General features: G+C 42.9%; 1 protein-coding gene across 1 annotated transcript in view; it reads left to right on the forward strand.

Moving 5' to 3' along the window:
* LOC140379787 (gamma-aminobutyric acid receptor subunit gamma-3-like) overlaps window positions 1–12,082 on the forward strand; it is a 154,101-nt gene that overhangs the window by 41,987 nt on the left and 100,032 nt on the right. The window lies entirely within an intron of this gene.

Below are 12,082 nucleotides of genomic sequence, written 5' to 3' on the forward strand. Positions count from 1 at the left end.
AATTAGAAAGGGTTCAACTACCTTCAACTATATTAGCTATAGCTGAGACCTAAACATTGGGGAAATAAGACTTCAAATTTCATAAAGCGATGGAGAGGAATAGAGCCATACAACGACCAACTTGAGTTTGAGCATGGATCAATGAATGATTTACTATGTGTGAACACTATTGAACAATTGCCACAGCTTCAAGCATCAACTGTGTGTACTAACGGACCGTCCAGTTTACGTTCAAAGACTATGTGGACGTGCCTCTTGGGTGTCCAGCTTTTTTGCTGCACGTTTTGAGTGTTTTTGAGGCGCCAATCCTGCGTTTGGAGCGTCGGCCGACACAGTGCAGCAATCAATCAGAGATTACGCTCCAGTTCATAAAGATGTATAAATATTCTTCAGAAATGCAGACATTTTAAAACAATATTACAATTTGTATGTAGCTGTTAATACATGTCTCTATAGCCTGCCTTGTTTTCTCCTGTTAGCCGTGCTGAAGACATGATGCTAATGTTCAGTGTAGCGTCTCAAAGTCCACTGCTGCTGCTGGACCAGGAGCATATGGAGGATAAGTGGTCAGAGGGGTACAGAGCTGCAGGAGACGGAGGGAAGATGTGTGTGCGTGCTTGTGTACGCGTGTGTGAGCGCGCGTGTGAGCGCATGTGTGCGTTTGAGTGTGTGAGCGCGTGTGTGAGCGCGCGTTTGAGTGTGCGTTTGAGTGTGTGTGTGCGCGCGTGTGCGTTTGAGTGTGTGTGAGTGTGTGTGAGTGTGTGTGTGTGTGCGCGCGTGTGTGTGTGTGCGCGCGTGTGCGTTTGAGTGTGTGTGAGTGTGTGTGCGTGTGCGTGTGCGTGTGCGCGTCGTGCGCGTGCGCGCGTGTGTGTGAGCTGAATTTGTAATGGGAGCGAGGAAGAGAAATTATGTCTTTCCAATTATTTGGTTCTACAGAGACAAAAATGTTAACTTTTTTTTGCTCAATAGTTGTCAAAATATGTTCTAAAGCAAAGTTGGAAATATTTAGTTTATAACAATTAAAGGCGAATTATGTAACTTTTCTGGTGAAGGGTTCACCACCCGATGTCTCCATGCAGATTTACATGCTGTAACTTGCACATTGCTCCTAATGTTGCTTGACTCCATCCCTTATTTAGACTTGGGACAGATTTATCAACACTTTTTGACTCTAATTTAATTCATTCACATCGCAACCATTTTGCAGCTTTACTTCCTAAAACACAGGAAGTTTCCTGTTCAAATCAAAGATTTAACTTCCAAAATCGTTTCATTTTTAGGTGGCTTTTTTTGCTTGGAGAGACTTGAAAAGAGCAAAGAATTTCCAAAAGGAAGCGAGACATAGAAGAGATGGAGTCGTGATTTTTTGGTGGCACAACATTGTCACGGGGAGGACAGCCGTGTGTTTCATGTGATTCACCCATGTTGCGTTTGGACATGTGTCAGGCCAGATCATCTCCACCACAGCTGTTCAGAGCCGTATCTGTGTCCAAGAGAAGTGAGGATAAACGATTAAAGGCCAACACTGGGCGACTGCACCACAGAGTGTGAAGTAGTAGGTGGCATACGAGCAAGAAAAAGCACCACTGCTACCAAAAAATGATAAATGATAGTCCATGCAAGAGAAAAGAGGAAGAACCAAGTCAAGTTTAGGGCTTTAGACATTTACGTGCTTTGTCGATGGCGACTTAGTCAACCAAAATGTCCATTAGTCGACTCATTATTTAATTGGGTTTAGCAGACAGCAGAAAGGAGAGGGCATGGATTGGGTTAGCCGAACATTTGCAAATAAATTGAGTTTATTCTGCCTTTTTTGCCATTGCCATGCCCTTTTTAAGTCTACCAAGAATGTATTTAGTGGAAAGTTAATGCGCAAATCTATCTCAAGGTAGAACGTTTTTTCCAGTGCGAACATTTCTGTTGGAGCCACAACTACTTTCAAGTTTCCACTGATCGTGCCGCCCATGTGTACAAATCTTGTCGATACATTTCAATTTAGTATCAATCGATTCTCTTCACATGCACCAAAGATTAGGACGGAGCAAGTACATCTTCTAAAACATATTTTCTGTTCTACCTCTGGACAGTGACTACAGTACAAGTAGCTGACTAATGCTATGGAGATATCACTGTCTAACTGCATTACCCTGTTACGCAGTGTAAATTAAGGACACTTCCCATTCAGGTTGGCCCACTCTCCAAATGCTGCCGACTCACTCCCACTTAGCGAGACTATTTTACATTTATATCTCAAATTGGTACCACTTTTTTGGATCCAGAATTCCCTTCGCTGAAATAACCCGACTACAGACTCTAAATTACAGATCATTTTGTTCCGTCTGGCAGGGTTTTCCCTCCAGGATACAAGGCAATGAATGGACAATAATTGCAGCTATATAATTTCAACATCAGGATTATGCATTGTTCTGAACGTGGTTAACTCTAGGTCTATGACGAAATGGGACAATGGAGGGGCAGTTTGCAAATCAAATTGTGGATTAGAGCCCAGAACCGGCTCCATGTTGTGATAATTGTGAACTGGAAATAAAGCAATGAAATGAACCGTGTTGAATACAGTGGAAATGAATTTGAAAGTTGCACTGTGTAACTTTTATTTGTAAATTGCTTTGCCTGAAATATTTTAACATGTTGCATCAAACTTATCTAACATTTATTTCAATGTTTCTGCATTCTTATGCTTATCGTCATGGATATAGTATTGCGTAAGCTTGTTGTAGAACACTGGAGGATCATCTATCGGAAAAGTTTTATACTGCACCTTTAACATTATATCAAATAGTCTAAACAATATTGTGAAAAGTACTGCTGCTACGTGTGATACCTCAGATACACTTTAGTAAGAATTCTAAATATTTATTTTTAGTCAAAAGAACACAGCTACAAAAAATAAACTGTAGTTACTTATCATGGAATTCAGTCACATGATTTATTTTGACTGCTATCGACGCCATTTTGAGGAAGCTTTTCCCTTTCTCAAGATTTCCTGTGAATGATATTTTGCATCGTCATGGAAGGTGCATCATTTACATTTTCTGATGAGGGGTCCAACACCTTCTTGTCCCCATGGAGAGATTATTGGTTTTCCTGGAATGTTCCACAATAAAGTTCCACAGATTTGTTTGTTTCCATGGAGATAGACATGGTTTATGCTATATTGTGGAACATTCAAGGCAAAGCAAGAGCATCAATATGGATGATAATAAATGAATATTCAATAGATTTAATATATATAGTACTTGGCCGCATAGAAGTAGAGTAGGAGGTAGTAGCAGTGGCCCTTTCATAATACTTTACTCTATAGATGTATATGATGATATCATATCACAGTTTTGAGTACTTCTACTTTTCATGATAAACTTGTCTAAAATCCTGCTTTTACCCAATTGTTTGGTCGGTGGAGCGTGGCATCGTGTGTGGATGGATACGTCGCCTCCTCCCAGCAGTGCCCCGTCTCCCTCTCCTCTGGCCCAAACTGAGAGAGCGTGAGCAGTGGAAGCTCCAGGTCCCTGAAGACACGGGACAGCTGTGAACACCCAGCACCCTGCCAGCCAACCACAGACACAGACACAAACGCACCACAGACACTGATACAAACGCACCACAGACACTGACACAAACGCACCACAGACACTGACACAAACGCACCACAGACACTGACACAAACGCACCACAGACACTGACACAAACGCGCCACAGACACCGACACAAACGCACCACAGACACCGACACAAACGCACCACAGACACTGACACAAACGCACCACAGACACCGACACAAACGCGCCACAGACACTTACACAAACGCACCACAGACACCGACACAAACGCACCACAGACACTAACACAAACGCGCCACAGACACCGACACAAACGCACCACAGACACTGACACAAATGCACCACAGACACTGACACAAACGCACCACAGACACTGACACAAACGCACCACAGACACTGACACAAACGCACCACAGACACTGACAAACGCACCACAGACACTGACACAAACGCACCACAGACACTGACACAAACGCACCACAGACACTGACACAAACGCACCACAGACACTGACACAAACGCACCACAGACACTGACACAAACGCACCACAGACACTGACACAAACGCACCACAGACACTGACACAAACGCACCACAGACACCGACACAAACGCACCACAGACACTGACACAAACGCACCACAGACACCGACACAAACGCACAAAAGACACCGACACAAACGCGCCACATACACCGACACAAACGCGCCACAGACACCGACACAAACGCGCCACAGACACCGACACAAACGCACCACAGACACTGACACAAACGCACCACAGACACTGACACAAACGCACCACAGACACTGACACAAACGCACCACAGACACTGACAAACGCACCACAGACACTGACACAAACGCACCACAGACACTGACACAAACGCACCACAGACACTGACACAAACGCACCACAGACACTGACACAAACGCACCACAGACACTGACACAAACGCACCACAGACACTGACACAAACGCACCACAGACACCGACACAAACGCACCACAGACACTGACACAAACGCACCACAGACAACCACAGACACCGACACAAACGCGCCACAGACACCGACACAAACGCACCACAGACACTGACACAAACGCACCACAGACACTGACACAAACGCACCACAGACACTGACAAACGCACCACAGACACTGACACAAACGCACCACAGACACTGACACAAACGCACCACAGACACTGACACAAACGCACCACAGACACTGACACAAACGCACCACAGACACTGACACAAACGCACCACAGACACTGACACAAACGCACCACAGACACTGACACAAACGCACCACAGACACTGACACAAACGCACCACAGACACTGACACTGACACAAACGCACCACAGACACTGACACAAACCAACCACAGACACTGACACAAACGCACCACAGACACTGACACAAACCAACCACAGACACCGACACAAACGCACCACAAACACAGACACAAACGCGCCACATACACCGACACAAACGCACCACAGACACTGACACAAACGCACCACAGACACCGACACAAACGCACCACAGACACTGACACAAACGCACCACAGACACCGACACAAACACGCCACATACACCGACAGAAACGCACCACAGACACTGACACAAACGCACCACAGACACCGACATAAACGCGCCACATACACCGACACAAACGCGCCACAGACACCGACACAAACGCGCCACAGACACCGACACAAACGCACCACAGACACTGACACAAACGCGCCACAGACACCGACACAAACGCGCCACATACACCGACACAAACGCACCGCAGACACTGACACAAACGCGCCACAGACACTGACACAAACGCGCCACAGACACCGACACAAACGCGCCACAGACACCGACACAAACGCGCCACAGACACCGACACAAACGCGCCACAGACACCGACACAAACGCACCACAGACACTGACACAAACCAACCACAGACACTGACACAAATGCACCACAGACACTGACACAAACCAACCACAGACACCGACACAAACGCACCACAAACACAGACACAAACGCCCCACATACACCGACACAAACGCACCACAGACACTGACACAAACGCACCACAGACACTGACACAAACGCACCACAGACACCGACACAAACGCGCCACATACACCGACACAAACGCACCACAGACACTGACACAAACGCACCACAGACACCGACACAAACGCGCCACATACACCGACACAAACGCGCCACAGACACCGACACAAACGCACCACAGACACTGACACAAACGCACCACAGACACTGACACAAACGCACCACAGACACCGACACAAATGCACCACAGACACCGACACAAACGCGCCACATACACCGACACAAACGCGCCACAGACACCGACACAAACGCACCACAGACACTGACACAAACGCACCACAGACACTGACACAAACGCACCACAGACACTGACACAAACGCACCACAGACACTGACACAAACGCACCACAGACACTGACACAAATGCACCACAGACACTGACACAAACGCACCACAGACACTGACACAAATGCACCACAGACACTGACACAAACGCACCACAGACACTGACACAAACGCACCACAGACACTGACACAAACGCACCACAGACACCGACACAAACGCACCACAGACACTGACACAAACGCACCACAGACACTGACACAAACGCACCACAGACACTGACACAAACGCACCACAGACACTGACACAAACGCACCACAGACACCGACACAAACGCACCACAGACACCGACACAAATGCACCACAGACACTGACACTGACACAAACGCACCACAGACACAGACACAAACGCACCACAGACACTGACACAAACGCACCACAGACACTGACACAAACGCACCACAGACACTGACACAAACGCACCACAGACACTGACACTGACACAAACGCACCACAGACACCGACACAAACGCACCACAGACACCGACACAAACACACCACAGACACCGACACAAACGCACCACAGACACCGACACGAACGCGCCACAGACACTGACACAAACGCACCACAGACACCGACACAAACGCGCCACAGACACCGACACAAACGCACCACAGACACTGACACAAACGCACCACAGACACTGACACAAACGCACCACAGACACTGACACAAACGCACCACAGACACTGACACAAACGCACCACAGACACCGACACAAACGCACCACAGACACCGACACAAACGCACCACAGACACTGACACAAATGCACCACAGACACTGACACTGACACAAACGCACCACAGACACAGACACAAACGCACCACAGACACTGACACAAACGCACCACAGACACTGACACAAACGCACCACAGACACTGACACAAACGCACCACAGACACTGACACTGACACAAACGCACCACAGACACCGACACAAACGCACCACAGACACCGACACAAACACACCACAGACACCGACACAAACGCACCACAGACACCGACACGAACGCGCCACAGACACTGACACAAACGCACCACAGACACCGACACAAACGCGCCACAGACACCGACACAAACGCACCACAGACACTGACACAAACGCACCACAGTCAGTGGAGCGAGGGCGTGTGCTCGTCATTAGATCTATAGCTCCAGATTACAGTCAGTCTGCATCCATTTTGACTCGCCAGAGGCTATTCAAAAGGTGGAATATTACATAGTTTTAGTAAACATACATTCTTCTTTAGTGTAGTTTTTGTCTGTTTTTTGTTTTTAAATCCTGGAAAGAATATCATTGTTTTAACCATTTACATTATAAGGCTCATAACAGTTGGTGTTTTACATTGATACCAGAATGGTACCTTTAAATTAAATCTTAAATTGTGTATTTTCTACAGTCGTCTGTAGATTATCTCCAAAGGTAGAATGTGAATAAAAGAAATGATAATGTTTACTAAATACACTAATTGGTTGTTTGTTTTACCGTCTGCTTAATGTTGGCTCATTTGCCCTGGGGCTGACAGGCAGAAAAGTGGCTGTCCACCACCAACACACAATTACATTCAATTCACACAGACATCCCTACCACGCTTCATAAAAAAATGTCAGTCAAACCAAAATCAAATACATTTCCAAAGTTGCAGTCAAGTATTGCAAAAAGGTTACAAAATGTTGCAATAAATGTTAACCTACTTTATATTCACTAGTGCATGGAAAGCTTTTGTCTTGACCAACTTAGCCAAGGGTTAATCAAATGGAGAAAAGGGTTATTTTCACTGGACATAATAATATATCACATATTTTGTATCACACAACTTTTATGCCTTATCTAAACTCAAGAGTTCACAAGCTTAAGTACATTTTAAGTCCAAACCCTGAATACAACAATTCTCATCTTTCTGGAGGGACATCCGGTGCTTTTTTTTTCATATTTCTTCATATTCTCATCAAAATGTCAATCACTGTAATCCGATTATAAGCTTTAGTGTATATTGAGAAAAACAACCTGAACAGTTGCATGTTGCTTCAAACCTGGGAATTAGTTTGTCCAATACCATATAAATCCAATATACCTAGATATAGGAAGACAATCTATAATGCAATGCTTTTAAAATGCCATTTCACCAGGCAATCAATTTGCTGCTACATGTGCAGCCAGTGTTCTGATTGAACTATGTACTACAGTATATATGTCATTAGCGAGCATGCAGCCGCGAATGAGTCATAATGAATGTTCTTTTAGCAAATGTATCCATGCACAGAAAAGCTTGGACGTGTAATTGCAGTTCAGCTTATCAACTCATTGGGTTGTGGCTAGGGGAAAGGTGTTCCAAATATTGTCTTTAATAATTGACTGTTGATTGAACTGTATATACTGTAACTACTTTTACTGAACGTTGCTTAATGTTTTACTTACAAAACATCATTGCGCTTTTTCACTTGACATGCGGTTGTAGCGAGAACGTCATCCCGATTCTGGAGAGATTTTCTGTCTCGCAGCAAATGGTCTACTCAACGAGTTGGCCCAGCGGTTAGAGTCGCGGACTCGCATGTGTGAAGTCTTGAGTTCGACTCGTGCTTTTGGCACAATTAATTTTTTTCCGGGTTTAACCATTAAGGTTTAGGCGTTAGGGTTAAGGTTAGGGTTAGGGTTAGTTCTGGGCTCCAGAATCGGGATGACGTTCTCGCTACAGCTTCATGTTTTCACTTGGACCAGCCCAAAGTTCTTCATCTTCTCTGATTTTATTGGTAACTACTAAACCTGATGAAAGGTTGTATGCCGCCACCTGCTGTATGGAGTTTGTAATATCATGCCTTCGGTTTACATTCTACTGATTAATGAGGGGCAGATATCAATCATCTGAGCGGCTGCAGAGGAACTCACACACATCTCTGCACCTAGGACCTGACCTGGCCCGACCCAAGAACAGAGCCGGGAAATATTCTACTGATTAATGAGGCATTACATTAAAAAGGAAAATAACACCCATTTTTTAATACCTCCCTTCCTGAAAGGCCAACTTAATCCACATCTCATTCTCTCTTTCGCCTCTGCACATTAAAAAGTGAAACTCACTATTTCACAAACAGCAGAACATTTATCTGCTTAAGACGTTTTGATACGGAATAACGTTAAATTAGTACTTGTGTGACTTAACCTTAACCGGGAGGATACAATATTCTCTCTTCAACTCTTCTTAGGTGTAACTGGACTGAGTAATTGTTTTATTTTATATAAATGCTTACCTTTTAACTCTAAATCCCATATTTCCTGCCATATGTTCTCATTATCCCTTCATAAATTAAAGATTTTGCTTCTGATCTTCCAGTACTCACATGTAAAATGCAAAGAGAAGGGCTGGCCTTGTGGCAGCCATGTTAAAACCTTGGACAAAACCAAGTGAAGAGGGGTGTTCAATGGATTTGTCTGTTGTCCAGAGCTTTAGTTTAACACACATGTGATAGTAAATGAAGTTATATATATTTTGCTCTGCAGTGTGCTGGATATTCAGGGTAAGTGGCAGTAAATGGTTTTCCCTTAGTTGCGTCGATCAACTAAACAAGTTCATTTTGTAAACATGCATCATTTTTTCCAAATTGTCCATAGTTTGAATGACGTTTGACAAGAATTCTGACCACAGTGATTACCTTTTATACAATTAACGTTTGGTGTCTTAAATATGCACTGTAAAACCTATACTAGTTGTGATTGATGATATTATGTAAAGAAAGAGTATAATTACAGTAACTAAAACTCACTTTCAAATGACGGAACTATCCAAAGCCAAAAATACTTCAAATATAAAAAAAAAAAAAAAGTATATGTTATGTTCATAAAAAATTAAGAATTACATTATTTACAAGGACATACATTAATTTGTTTTCCAAATTAAGAATGAAAATATATTTTTTTCTATTTGTCGGATGTCTGTTATTATGTCAGTTCAGTCCTTGGTTGTTGGTGTGGTTTGTGTCCCCCATTAGTACATTTGAAAGGTATCCATTTATTGTGTCCATTTGTGGCCAAAGCACATGGTTCTAAAGTTGAGAGGGACAGAAATGTCAAAAACAGTCCGAAGTGCATTGTTAATTTCAGTCCAATATTTTTGAGCACAGTTTCTCCAACTGCAATTCCTTGTGAATAATAGGCACTTTGACATGGTGTTGTGAAAAACAGACACATTTCCTGCTAAATTCCCTCCAGACATATGCTTTTGTGGTCCTTCAGTGGAATGTACACACATTGTCCCACTCTTCATCTGTCAAAACAAAGTAACCTTGTCTTTCCCATTTGTTTTTAGTATATTTAGTAGAGTAGCTGTCCAGATTAGCAGTGCATTGGGCTGTTTCTATTCTCAGTGAGGAGACGGTTATCCAGCTAGAAATGTGAGTCAGCACTGTCCGAAGAGAGAAAGGAGAAAAACTGATTGTTAGGAACAAAATAAATAGCATTTCAATAACCAGACACATAATGGCATGTTTTATGAGTGTGTACGTTCAAATTTGTCCTGCTTTTTCCTTGTTATAGCTAATGTTGAGTTGTTTTGAAGACAAAAAACAAAACTAAAGAGAAATAGAAAGTAAAGCCGGATTTAAGACAGGTTTTAACTGAAATTAAGACTAGTGGTGCATGCTTATTTGAGCTCATGTTTAGTCTTATGTAGGCTTGGTTAGGTCCTCTTCTAATGCTGGTTTGGTCCTGGTCTAGTCCCGGCTTGATGCCAAGTTTAGTCCCAATTTTGATGTAGTGGGCATATTTATCACACTGTGCAGAATACAGTCACTTTATGGGGACCTTTTGCTTTGCCGGGGCCAAATATCAGCTCCCCATGAACTAAATCCTTGCATTTTAATGGTTTAATGGCTTTCTCAGACATTTGGCAGAACATGTTTTAAGTCACTGCCATTCAGTGAAAAATGTGTTGAGCTGAACTTAACCTAATTCAGCCATCTCTTTCATTTGGTAGAGGTGAACTATGTCAGAAAAATCCACAAGGGGCCCTCTGCTCTCTGACAGTGAGCCTTTTAAACTCATGATTCCAACAGAAAATCAGGGATCAGTCTCCTTAAAAGGTATGTACAGTTTGTCAATGTCCCCAAAGCGCATAGAGACCCAACATGTGTGTCTAAACCTATAACTACTATTTAAACTATATAAAGGCATTAAAACACATTGATAAACTGGGAAATTACTTAAAAGATACTGATTAGAGACTGTAAATAAAATCAAAAGCAGTGGTAAAAAACTCAGAACACTTGGATTTATTTATTCATTTGTGTATTTCCTGAAAGATTTTTTTTGTGTTTTACCAATACCCATTTTTTATTTTACTTTTTTCACCTACAACCTTGAGTACAGCCGTATGAGCCCCAAATGTTGTGAAAGTTTAACCCTTAATTATCCTTAAAAAAGATGTGGTGAAAGATGTGATAATATCTTACAGAAGCCGATGTATTACAAGCATAAAGAAAACGCTCAAAATTCCCTTAGGTTTAAAGCAATATAAGGATTTGAACTGTGAATAAAAATAACTACCACAGTTGACAACAATTTTCTAGACAATACTGGGCTATAATTACCCACTTTTCAGCCATGGAGCCACAGTAATATTACGTATGTGCCAAAAGCTTTAGCCAACGTCAATGGTTTTGTCTGGCAATACCATTAATCACCATGGCAACTGTACACAAAACAAAACAATGCGGCAAAAGCCAGGTTTGGAAATGTGTAACTACCACGTAACATGTTTTCTACAGTCGGATGGATAGAACATGGTGAACAATAATAAAAAAAAAAAAGAACAATAAAAATGCTGAAAAAAGGCTTCTGTAAAAACAACAATAAGAAATCACTGGAGTATACTTCATATATATTCATGGATGACAATAACTGTGATAGTTTTTTGCTTTTCTTTTCTTCCAGCAATATCAATGTTTTTTGAGCAATATAACTACCATTGTGCCAACATATACTGATCATACTATATGTCAATATTTGCAAAAAACATATATA

The sequence above is a fragment of the Eucyclogobius newberryi genome, unplaced genomic scaffold, assembly GCF_026437365.1.
Source record: "Eucyclogobius newberryi isolate DKJ021-1_F unplaced genomic scaffold, fEucNew1.0.hap1 SCAF_1, whole genome shotgun sequence".
Taxonomy (NCBI): Eukaryota; Metazoa; Chordata; class Actinopteri; order Gobiiformes; family Gobiidae; genus Eucyclogobius; species Eucyclogobius newberryi.